Below are 10871 nucleotides of genomic sequence, written 5' to 3'. Positions count from 1 at the left end.
AGATACCACCTGACCTAGGATACATTCAGCCCAATCAAACCCCAACGGAGCTGCTTCTGAAGAAAGTACACTCGTCTTTCAGAGCCTCCTGGTATAAATCCTGTGCGCTTTCAGAATAGATGTGAATGGTGAATTTCTCTGCTTGAAGATGGAGAAACAGTCAGGAAGCCTTTCTTCTCCCACGAGGCAGCATTCCTATTGATAAACAGTAATGGAATTGACACAGGTAAACTGATTACGCTAAGCATCCTGGGAGTACAGAAGCTCACAGAACCATTTCCTCTGCCTGTCCAGCCTCTTGCAGAAAATTGTGACACCAGGGCTCATATTCTTTAATCACAATCAGTGAGTAATTTATTAATCGCTAATATGTTGCTGATCTCTTTATATATCAACATAAAATGGGAAGGAGCCTAGTTTTTTTTTTTTTTTTTAACAAATTGAGTTTTCTGTTAAAAGAATACATAATGCAGTTATCACAATGACACCTCCTCCACACAGTGACATTGTCCTTTAGATATACACACAGTAGGAAGAATGTTGGGAGATCTGATTTTAATTTTTGAGGCATCTCCACATTGTTTTCCAGTGCCTCTGTACTGGTCTATATTCCAACAACAAATGAGCAAGGGTTACATCTTCTTCAGCATTTGCTGTGATTTGATCTCTTTGATGCTGTTTCTTCTGTTCTCATTGTGCGTTTAATTTCCATCATGCCTGGATGGTGAGTACCATCAAAACTATCCACACACTGGCTGTTTTCCTGTCTGCTTTAGAGAAGCGTCTCCTCAAGCCTCAGAGATAGTTTGCACAGCCTTTTCCTCATTTTGAAATAGGAACAGGAAATCCAGAGAAATCAGGGAAATTGACAAGACTGTAAAAACACAGAATTCAAGACTTCTGAGCTATTTCTTTCTGATTCTGTGCACCGAACTCCATACCTCATACATACCAGAGAAGCATGCTACCCCTGAGATATGTTTTAAGGTTCATTTTATTTTTCATTATGACATAAGTTTCAATAAGTTGCCCAGGCTAACACACTCATGTGTGGTCCAGGCAAGCCCTTGAATTTATCATCTTCCTGTCAGAGTCTCCAGGATAGATTATTCTCTGTAACATAATTTTATCACTAAGTCAGCATGCCCAGGCTATGAAAAAAATGCATGTGTTATTATATACACATCATACATATGAAAATATAATTAATAATGGTGCTCTATCATGTTCCATAGGTACATAAGTATTATGACTATGTTATGGAACAATACTAAGTTCTTAAATTTGCACTATTATAAGTAATCTCTATAATGGGCTTCATAGTGAATAGTCTAAAGTAATATAGGCATTTTATCATATTCATTATACATCATATGTGTAATATGTTACCAGAGAATCAGTCTGACAAGTGTTGCTTAGCAAGCCAGACATGCACTGTATAATAATGTGTGTATTTCATTTCTCTCTATAGGTTTGACAAGAGAAGATGCTGCTTTCTTATTTAAACCATATGTTTCTTCTACCACCAGCAGCATGACAGCGTTCCCATGGTAATCTGATGTCTCCCGTCACTTCCAAATATTTTCAGCCTGTCTTTAGATGGTATGCTACAGAGGATCCTAAGAAAGAGACAGCTCCAAAGTCATGGGGAAGGGACTTGAGACTCCAGCAGATTCCATCAAGGCAAGACCTATGACAGAAAGAGCAACTTCCCCACTCACGAACTGTAATGACTCCCTTCCATGCAATCGAGGCAAGGCTTTTACTGACTTCATTGTATTTGGGGACTTAGGTGCACATGGGCTTTTAGTCCTTCTGTGGTCTTGCATTGTGAGTGAGTACTCACTGCAAAATCAAACTTTATGTTTTCCTTCCAACCCTTTAATACTTCTCCCTCTTCCGGCTTAGCTTGCTCCCTTTAATTCTGTTATCCAGTGACTGATGGAGAGATCATAAAAGCCATTTTGAATTATTTATACTCACCTTAGGGCCCTCCAAGGAAACAAACAGCCAGTGGTGTCAGGTTTTCCACAGCGGCTCCTCATCAACTAGCTGCAACAAAGGCAGTGCGGTGAGTCTGTAAGAGAATAGTCTTTTGTAGTGACTCATCAGCAGAGATGAGAGAGAAGTGACATCAAAAGGCAATGTGAGCTATTTAACCAAGTCAGAAACAGATCCTGGGCTTCCCAAGCCTTCAACACATGGAGCGAATGAAACAGACTGGGAAGGAACCCTGGGCCAGCAAATACAAGACGAAACAGAAATGAAAAGTAGTCTGGACAGTTTCCAGGTAGAAAAACAGGTGCTTGATCCTTCAGCCCAAAGTATCTGCTTCTTTGCCTCAGTTCTTCCTCTTGAATTTGCAATAAAGGGCACTTTCCTCATTATTTTTGTTATTTTTGCCTTTGGATTCCTGTAATATTGACTCAATGGTGACAAAAGCTGGTTAATGACAGAGAACCTGACATTGACTTCTCAGGTTCACATTTTGCTACTCCTCTTTTTAAAGATTTATTTTAATTATCTTAAGTGATGTGAGTCTATGAATGTTTGTGCATAGGTGTGTGCATAGCCTTGGATCCACTTGGAGCTCAAATCCAGGGCTTTGTGGGGTTTTCTACACAGATGCTGGGGAGTGAACTTGGGACGCGAGCAAAAATTAGTACTCCAGTGTCTGATACTCTCTCTCTCTCTCTCTCTCTCTTTCTTTGGTTTTTGAGACAGACTTTCTCTGTGTATGTGTTGCTGGAAATCTTGAAATTATTCACTCAGCATACTAGCATGGCCTCAACTTAGAGAGATCCATCTGCCTTGACTTCCCAAGTGCCGGGACTGAAAAGTGTGCACCTCCATGGTCGGGCTGCACAATGGATCTTGATGACGTCCATCGTCACACTCCATCTTCAACCGCTTCCAAAACACCCCCGTTCAGATCACTCTCCCAACATCACAGCCTCATTTTACAACTACAGAAAGTAGGCAAACAGGCTTCTCATTATCCTATAAGTAAATAAAATGTGACGTCTCTGACCATAGCCCCGAAAGCTCTACAGGGTTGGGTCCCTGACTTTTCTGTCACCCAGGGCTTCTGACACACCTCACGCACACACTCATTCTCTCCCAGCCTGTTTTCAAATGTCCCATATGGGATCTCACGAAAACCTTTGTGCTTTCTTGTTCTCTGTCCTCTTAAGTTTACCTAGAAACTCTCCCTGAGGTTTAACATAGCTGATGTCTTTTGCATTCTACATGGCTGCTTGGAAAGATTTATGACTCAGTACCTTCATCAAATGTCCCCTCTATGTCCCCCTTTGTGTTCAGCCTAGTTATTTATCACTTGTTTTGTAATTATGTCTCCACAGCAGTCCACGCTTACCAGCGAAGCTTAACACACATGTCCAGTGCAGTAAGAAGCATTTTCAAAGTTTATAGTAGAGGACAGGAACCCAGACTAAATGTGTTGACAACGACTAATTTAAGCTTCACTCAGCCTGTAATGCAGCATATGGCCTGCGTGACCAGAAATCACTTTAGTGACATCACACCCCAATAAAGTGACACCAAATAGGAAACTTCAGTTTGCCAGCAGGTCACTGGTGAATTCTTTGCTTAGATTCAGTCTTTGGCCAATGAGTTAAGATTCAGTCTTTGGCCAATGAGTTATATACAGGCTTTCTCATGCTCACACAGATACACACTTTCCATACTCAGTCTTTGGCAATTCTGACTCAAGGATTAAGTCTGATCACAGAAGACGGCAATCCGTGATGCTGGAACTGAATGTAATGCCTAAATTATACTCAAGGCCAAGGCAAGGACTAGCCTGACTTTCAGACCTTCCCATTTTGGGTAGACACTTCGGGGATTTAACATTGAAGCTGTTTGGGGGAGACAATGTAAAAACCTGTTTTTACTGCCAGAGAAGAAAGATTATGTTTTCACCACTGGGAGCCGAGATCAGCGTTGCCTCTCATGCCCAGTTTTAAAAGCTTGTTGGCCCCAGCATGCTGACAGAGGCTCTTCTGGTCATCTTACGTTTTGGAGGAGAGAAGTGGCCTAGATTTTCTCCTATTGCACAGTCTACCTGAAGAAGTCATCTTGGGTGCTGCTCCCCTTGAGCTCTGTGTATAATTAGCTACATCTCAGACTGAGACAGAGCAAAGAAAGGGGTAGGGAGGGAAGAAAGAGGAAAAGAAAAGAAAAAAGAAACACAACATGGCCTCTTGCTAACTTTGCAAACCAAATGTATTTGTTTCTTTGGGGGAAAAAGTATCTCCCAAGTCCTTGACAGAATGCTCAAAGTCGCCTTTATGTAAGTGCTGAAAGTTGCCTTTCTTTAGTCTGAAGCCCAAATACTGCAGTTCTGTGTGCACAAGATCACACACGGGCGCAGCAGAGATGCTGTGCAGTTCAGCGAGACACCTGGGGGGCTGCCAGGGGAAAAGCTTCTCATGCTTTGAAAGACATTGAAGCCTGGAGACTGCAAGTGTTTAATGGGCCTCTCAGGAAGGGCCTTTCCACACGGAATGGTGCAGGGAAGTCTCAGGATAAGAGCTTTGCCTCCAGGTTCTGGTTACACCTCTGTCACTGCCCTCAAGGTCTGAGGACAGTAAACTGGGGTAAAACATGAGATTGGACAACTTCAAGAGGAGAGCTTCACCCTTGACGTGGGGACTTTGGTTTCATGTCCTTTGACTCATTGCATATTTATAGGCTGCTTGCATGGATGTTGTGGGAAGGAAAATCTAAGCTTTCTAAACAGGGACACAAGTTTCACTTCAAAATGGACGTGCTGTTGCTCTCTTGGCTCGGATATGAAAGAGAAGCTGATGAAGTACAATAGGAATCTTTTCTTTCACGTTCACAGTTCATGGTGGAACTTGAAGACAGGATTCTGTTAGTACGTGGAGGCACTTGCAAATACTGAACTGAATACCCCCTCAGGAAATTCTGCCACCTTTTCCAGTCTACTACTACAACCTCTGGTATGAGAAGGCAGCCAAAATGTGGATGCTACCATTAGGCAGAAAGGTTGAAATTTTGGCAGGTTTTCAGAGACAACTGCTAGGTCACTAAATAATTCAGATTGGAAGCAATCAGTGTGTCATTATTTCCCTAAATAAATTCTGGCTGTCTCCAAATTCTTGTTCGCACCTCTACTGAGATCTTTAATAAAACAAAAAGCAACACAAACATTAACAACATTACTGAGCCCCCAGATAAATAAATAAATACAGAGTTGAGTCAGACACTGTTCTAAGCATAGGCGCCACTCTCTTCTAGATGGTGACTTCAATTCACGATGGAATGTGTTTGGCATTTAGGGTAGAAAAAAATAAGCCTAACATGTCTCCAGGGCAAAGACTGTCTGGAGAAAAAACCTGGGTAGGGCACAAGTGAGCTCATTATAGATAACTTGGTGGTCCAAAAGGTTTATTATATGAAAAAGTAGGGAAGAACATTGAAGACCAAAGGAAAAATTGTGGGCCAAGAACTGGAAGTGGAAGCTTGATACTTGAAAGTGGGATGTAGTTTCATTTTCATTTCCTGGGTTTATCCAGATGTTACTCCCACCTCTGTTTATAACTGTATACCTACAGGTTAAAAGTGGGTAATAGTCAGAGACTGGTTCTAATGCTTTGATTCAACTGTGAATACGAGTGTTCAAAACTGAAGGTCCTTGTCCCCACTTGATTTCTGATCAACCAATAAAGATGCCAGCATACAACATTTGGGCAATGAGAGACAGGGCAGAACCCTTAGATTTTGAGTGCTAGAACAGAGAAGAGAGGAGGAGATGCAGAACCACCATGACTTGTGAGAGAGACAGATCCGGTTTAGAGCTGCCGAGGGAAGATCAACCAAAATTTAGTTGGAAAGGGAAAGTGGCCCCTGGAAAGGCTGCCTAGAAGTGTTTTGGGCATCATAGACCAATGAACCTAACAGAAGGTAACAAGACATCAAAGTTAAAGGTAGATTTAGAAGATGTTGAGCCAGAAACACCAGAGGGAAAGAATACTAGCTGCAGGAGGATTAGATCTGCCCAGTCTTTGAATGGCCAATACATTTCAAAAATAAGCTTGTGTGTGTGTGTGTGTGTGTGTGTGTGTGTGTGTGTGTGTGTGTGTGTGTTTCATTCAAGGATCCAAAGAGTTGTCTGGGCAGGTGGCTGGAAGCATGTGTCTTGCTAGGAGTCAAAGTGGGTGTAGCTAAAACTCCATGCTAGGGGTTATCAATTTATTTATTCATCAAATAGCTCTGAGTTATCTACTATGTGTTAGGCAATGCAGGAAGTCTGATTCTATTAGGATCATCAAATGTTGTGATGATGGTCTTTAAGTGATCATAGTAATAAAATGAGAACTTCAATGTTTCCTATAACAATCCCACCTATGTAATTAGTTCCAGGGGTATGCTTATTCTAGACCGGTTCAGTCTAGTTATTCTAGCAAAACATATCTTGAGAAAGAGCACTGAGTTCCTCCATGGATTGACCAAAGATTCAACTAGATGAAAAATTTTTCCACGGGAGGCAACGAAACAATGGCCAAGTTGTTTGCATAAGAGACAGAGTGCTTTGCAAAAATGAAAACATCAAACTTTCACAAAATGCTTTCTCCCATGGGTATCTCCAATGTGGTGGAGGTACCTTTTCAACCGTGACTCAAGGATGTGATCCAAATATAGCTTCTTTCCAGTCTCCCAGTGTGGTGTGGAATTTCTGTAAGTAAGGACACAAAAGGGTATTCTTAGGTCTTGCCTAACAAAAATTAGCTAGGACACATCCGGCTCATGTGCACAGCATTGAGATGTTCTCTTCAGTTGTGATGGTCTAACACAGCGGAAATGAGAAATAATGATAAGTTGTGTACATTCTGGAGAGACTGAATGGCTTGTCGCCATGGCAATGGTTATCATGATCAATTTTTGTTGTCATTCACAATGGCTAGTCACAGAAGCCACCTCCATTCCTCACTTCCCACTCGAACCCCATATACTAAATACACCCAGTGATACAGAACAAGGTTGCTAGCTGGCTGATTATATCCTCGGAGAAGCTGTCTGGAAGGACTTTAGGGATAGATGTTTGTTTTTAGCTATGATTGAGAATAAAGTAAATCTCTTTATTATTTGGATCCTGTATCAGCTGCCTTTGTTAACTTTGGTGAAATAGTACAAGCAAAATCAACTTAAGGAAGGGAAGTTTTGATTGGTTCATGATTCCAGAATTACAGAGGCCATTCTCTCAGAAGCAGGAAGCTGCCTGATCACATTTTGGCCATCAGAGAAAAAGAGCAGGAAGTGGAATGAAGCTAAGAACCCCAGCCCCAGTCTTGTCCTTCCCCATTCTGTCATAGATAAATGTCCTTTAGCAATGCTGTACTTTCTAAAAGTTCTATAACCTCCCCAAACACCATCATCAGCTGGAGACTAAGAGTACCAATGCATGAGCCTATGTGGCATATTTAAACAACCAGGGATATTAAGTATTAAGATGATTCAGTTAACTCGGGGGTTTATTGAGGACTTAATAGAACTAAGACTCAGGCACAAGCCTCAGCCAATGGCCTCATGACGTATATTCAATTTTACTTCAAGTTAAACAGGCGCGCTGATCTATTTTGTACCTGACAGAACTAAGAATTTCTAGGGAAGGAAAGCTCAAAGACAAAACCTATGGAAGCCCACAGTGGTCAACCAAAACCTTTTAGCACATTAAGTCTGGTACATTAAGGCTGGTACTTTGTATGAATTCTAATCTCCCTTCTGTTTGTACGTTAAACATCCTCAGCACCAATTAATTAAGCACTTATTCTGTGTGAAGCATTGTGTGCATCTCTGAGGATCTACTGGTAAGATCTCCTTTAGGCTTTAGTGTGGGAAGACACATACAGACATCTGTAACTCAAGAGGATTCATGCCATAATTTCTTTAACCAGCATCAAATTGATTACGTACTCTCGGCCAAGTACTACCAGAGACCATGGGAAGAAATTCAGAATTTAGGAGAAAATGTATAAGTAAAGGAAGATGAGGGCTGGGTAGATTGGTTGGTAAGATGCTTGCCTTGCTGTATAAATGCCCGGAGTTCATCCTCAAGCAACAACAAAAACCAATCAACCAAATGGACACAACATCTTTAAAAAACAGGCATAGTGAAATGCGCTTGTAATACTAGCACTGGGCAGGCAAAGATAGGTGGATCCCCAGGCCTCTGTGGCTGGGCAGCTGAACCTATATAGATGAGCACCAGACCAATGAAATACCCTTTGTCAGAAGAAGGTGAACCATATCTTAAGGAATGAGATACAACAGTGGCCTTCTGGGCTCCACTTGTATGTGTACCTACACATATCTGTGCATTTCCACACATGTGGACACAAACATTCATGCATGTGCAAACAAAAACCCCCAAAAGACAAATCTGTAAGTAATGTACAAATATGTAAGTAATGTCATATATATATATATATATATATATATATATATATATATATATATATATATAATATGAGGAATAAAAGTGTCAAAAAGTTGTTAGTATTTATTTCGGGGCAAGCAGAGAACACATGCTGAATAGGTGACAACTCAGATTATTTTAAAGGGTGTTCTGGCCTCTCCAGATGAACTATTAGGCTGAAGCATTTCAATAGGGGAAAGTCACTTACTGAGCAATGGATAGCTTTTCACCCCGGTAGTAGATACTGCAGAAAACCTTGCTCACAGAGGAGAACACGACTTGGATTTATTCCACTGAATATAAAGAGCAAAGGTCCCACATGTCTGTAAAGATGATTTATACATGTAGTCATAATTTAGAATGATTTCTCTGATAGGAGGAGTGGAAAGTTATTGAAGAAAAAAATTTTCTTGGTTTGGGTTTCTTCTAGATGTAAATGTACTTCTGATATGGAAGAAAGTAGCCCCAGCTTGGTAAAACCGATTCCAAGATATAAAGGACAGTCATGTGTGCAGTAGTTTACCCCAAATTGAAATAGTCTCTCCCAGAAAGATAAAGAAAGATCGAATACTCAGAATGCAATCAAAACAGAAGGATCTTGAAAACATGGAAGTTCCTGTGCTCTTGAGGTCCCTCTCTGGGATTATGTAAGCAGGAAACCTTGGCCAGGGAAGAGGACATTTTTGATTCAGCCACCTGCAAGCGATGTGGGAAGCTCAGATGTATAGATTTTAGGAATCATCACCATGGTGCTCAAAGACTTTTCAGGGATGCAGCAGTCAGGACTCATACTCCTGCAGCCAGTCACCGCTAACTCAGTGCCTCACTGCAGTATACTGAGTAGTCATTGGTGTCCTGTGAGATGTAATTGTCATTGTCCACATCTTCGCAAGAACTGCCATTTAACACCATTCCCCTGGGGTGATCAAGCAGTAAAAAGCTGGTGCTCTCTGAGGCATAGAGCACTGGATACACATCTTCACAGCTGACATCAGCTTCTCGGTGGTGCCTATCCACTGACAGCAAGATCGTTCTGGAGAGGAGTCTGGGCATTCTGCATTTCTAAGAGGTTGGGTCCCTTCAGGTCCACGATCCCGTATCACACTATTTAAACAACTACCTACCCAGAGAATATACCATCCTAGAGAAACTGACAGCATCTTGGATGTTTTGACTATTTTCTTCTTAGTCACTTAAGGAAAACGTTCTGGTTCTTATCACAAATGGTTTCTGTTTGGTTGATTTTTGATTTCGGGGTTTTGATTTTGCTAGAACATTTTTCTGTTTCTTAAATTTCTTTTCTTTTCAATCTTTTTGAACCATAAAAGGAAAAAAAAATCTTTCCCCTTTGCTTTCTGTGCTCATCTTTATTATTTTGGAGTAGAGAAGAACAATAAATCTCAGGTCAGCATAGATTCATGAGGGAGAGAAAAGAAAGAAGCTTCAGGAAAATAATTCACAAGACATGATGCTGAAACACCTGATGGGTAGGATTAGTCTGAAAGACACGAAATTGTGGAATTTCTACCTGCAAAATAACAGTTCCAGTTCTTCTGATTAATGGCTGATAAATCTTTCCCTGCTCTATTTCAGAATGTTTCATCGTAGCTAAAACAACAATGACAACAATATGTCTTTAATGTACTACCCAACACGGTACCATGAATTAAGAAACTTGTAGTTTCAAAAAGAAAATTAAGATGAAATTTATTACAGAGAACTTTCTAGAAGAACCAGGCTGCGTTAATCTTAAATTTATGGGGCCCGGGGATTGCTTTATTGGGGATGTGTCATTTGGAAGGGGAATTTGTTAAGTACTTTGCATGAGCTTCCATCAAGACAAGGTGGCAACAGGGTCAGGTTTCTCATGATTACTCTGTCCTGACTTTGTGATTCTATATACAGCTTTTCCTGTCAAGGAACGTCACTCAGTGGTAGCAGGAATGGAGTTGAGAATCGCAATGCCTGACTTTACAGTAACCCTCATATAACTTACTGGAAAGCCCAGTGGCTTGATGAGCTGCCATTGCTATGGCTACAGAAAGAGAGAAGACGCCATTTGTATGATTACTGAATGGGAGAATGGTTCTTCCATGCCCTTTCAAAGGGCGGTTGTCAGAGTAAAAGCCATGAGATGCTAGTGGTTTGTAATGCAAGTCATTTATTTCTCAACCACACTGGAAGTCTCACATCAGCACTGTTTGGATCCATTAATGATGTGAAACTCAGAAAAGATGAAACAAGTTAAACTCATCTTTAGAAAGCCCCCCAAAATGAAAATAACATTTCAATTCTGACAAAGGAATCTCTACCAGAATTTCACATTGCTCTCCTCCATTTGGTTTTTGGTAAATTCTTTCCTGGCAATGCAATAAATAGCATTGATTTGCTTTCTGCTTTTTCTTCTTCC

The sequence above is a fragment of the Micromys minutus genome (assembly GCF_963924665.1).
Source record: "Micromys minutus genome assembly, chromosome: 33".
NCBI lineage: Eukaryota > Metazoa > Chordata > Mammalia > Rodentia > Muridae > Micromys > Micromys minutus.
This window is presented reverse-complemented; position numbering follows the sequence as displayed.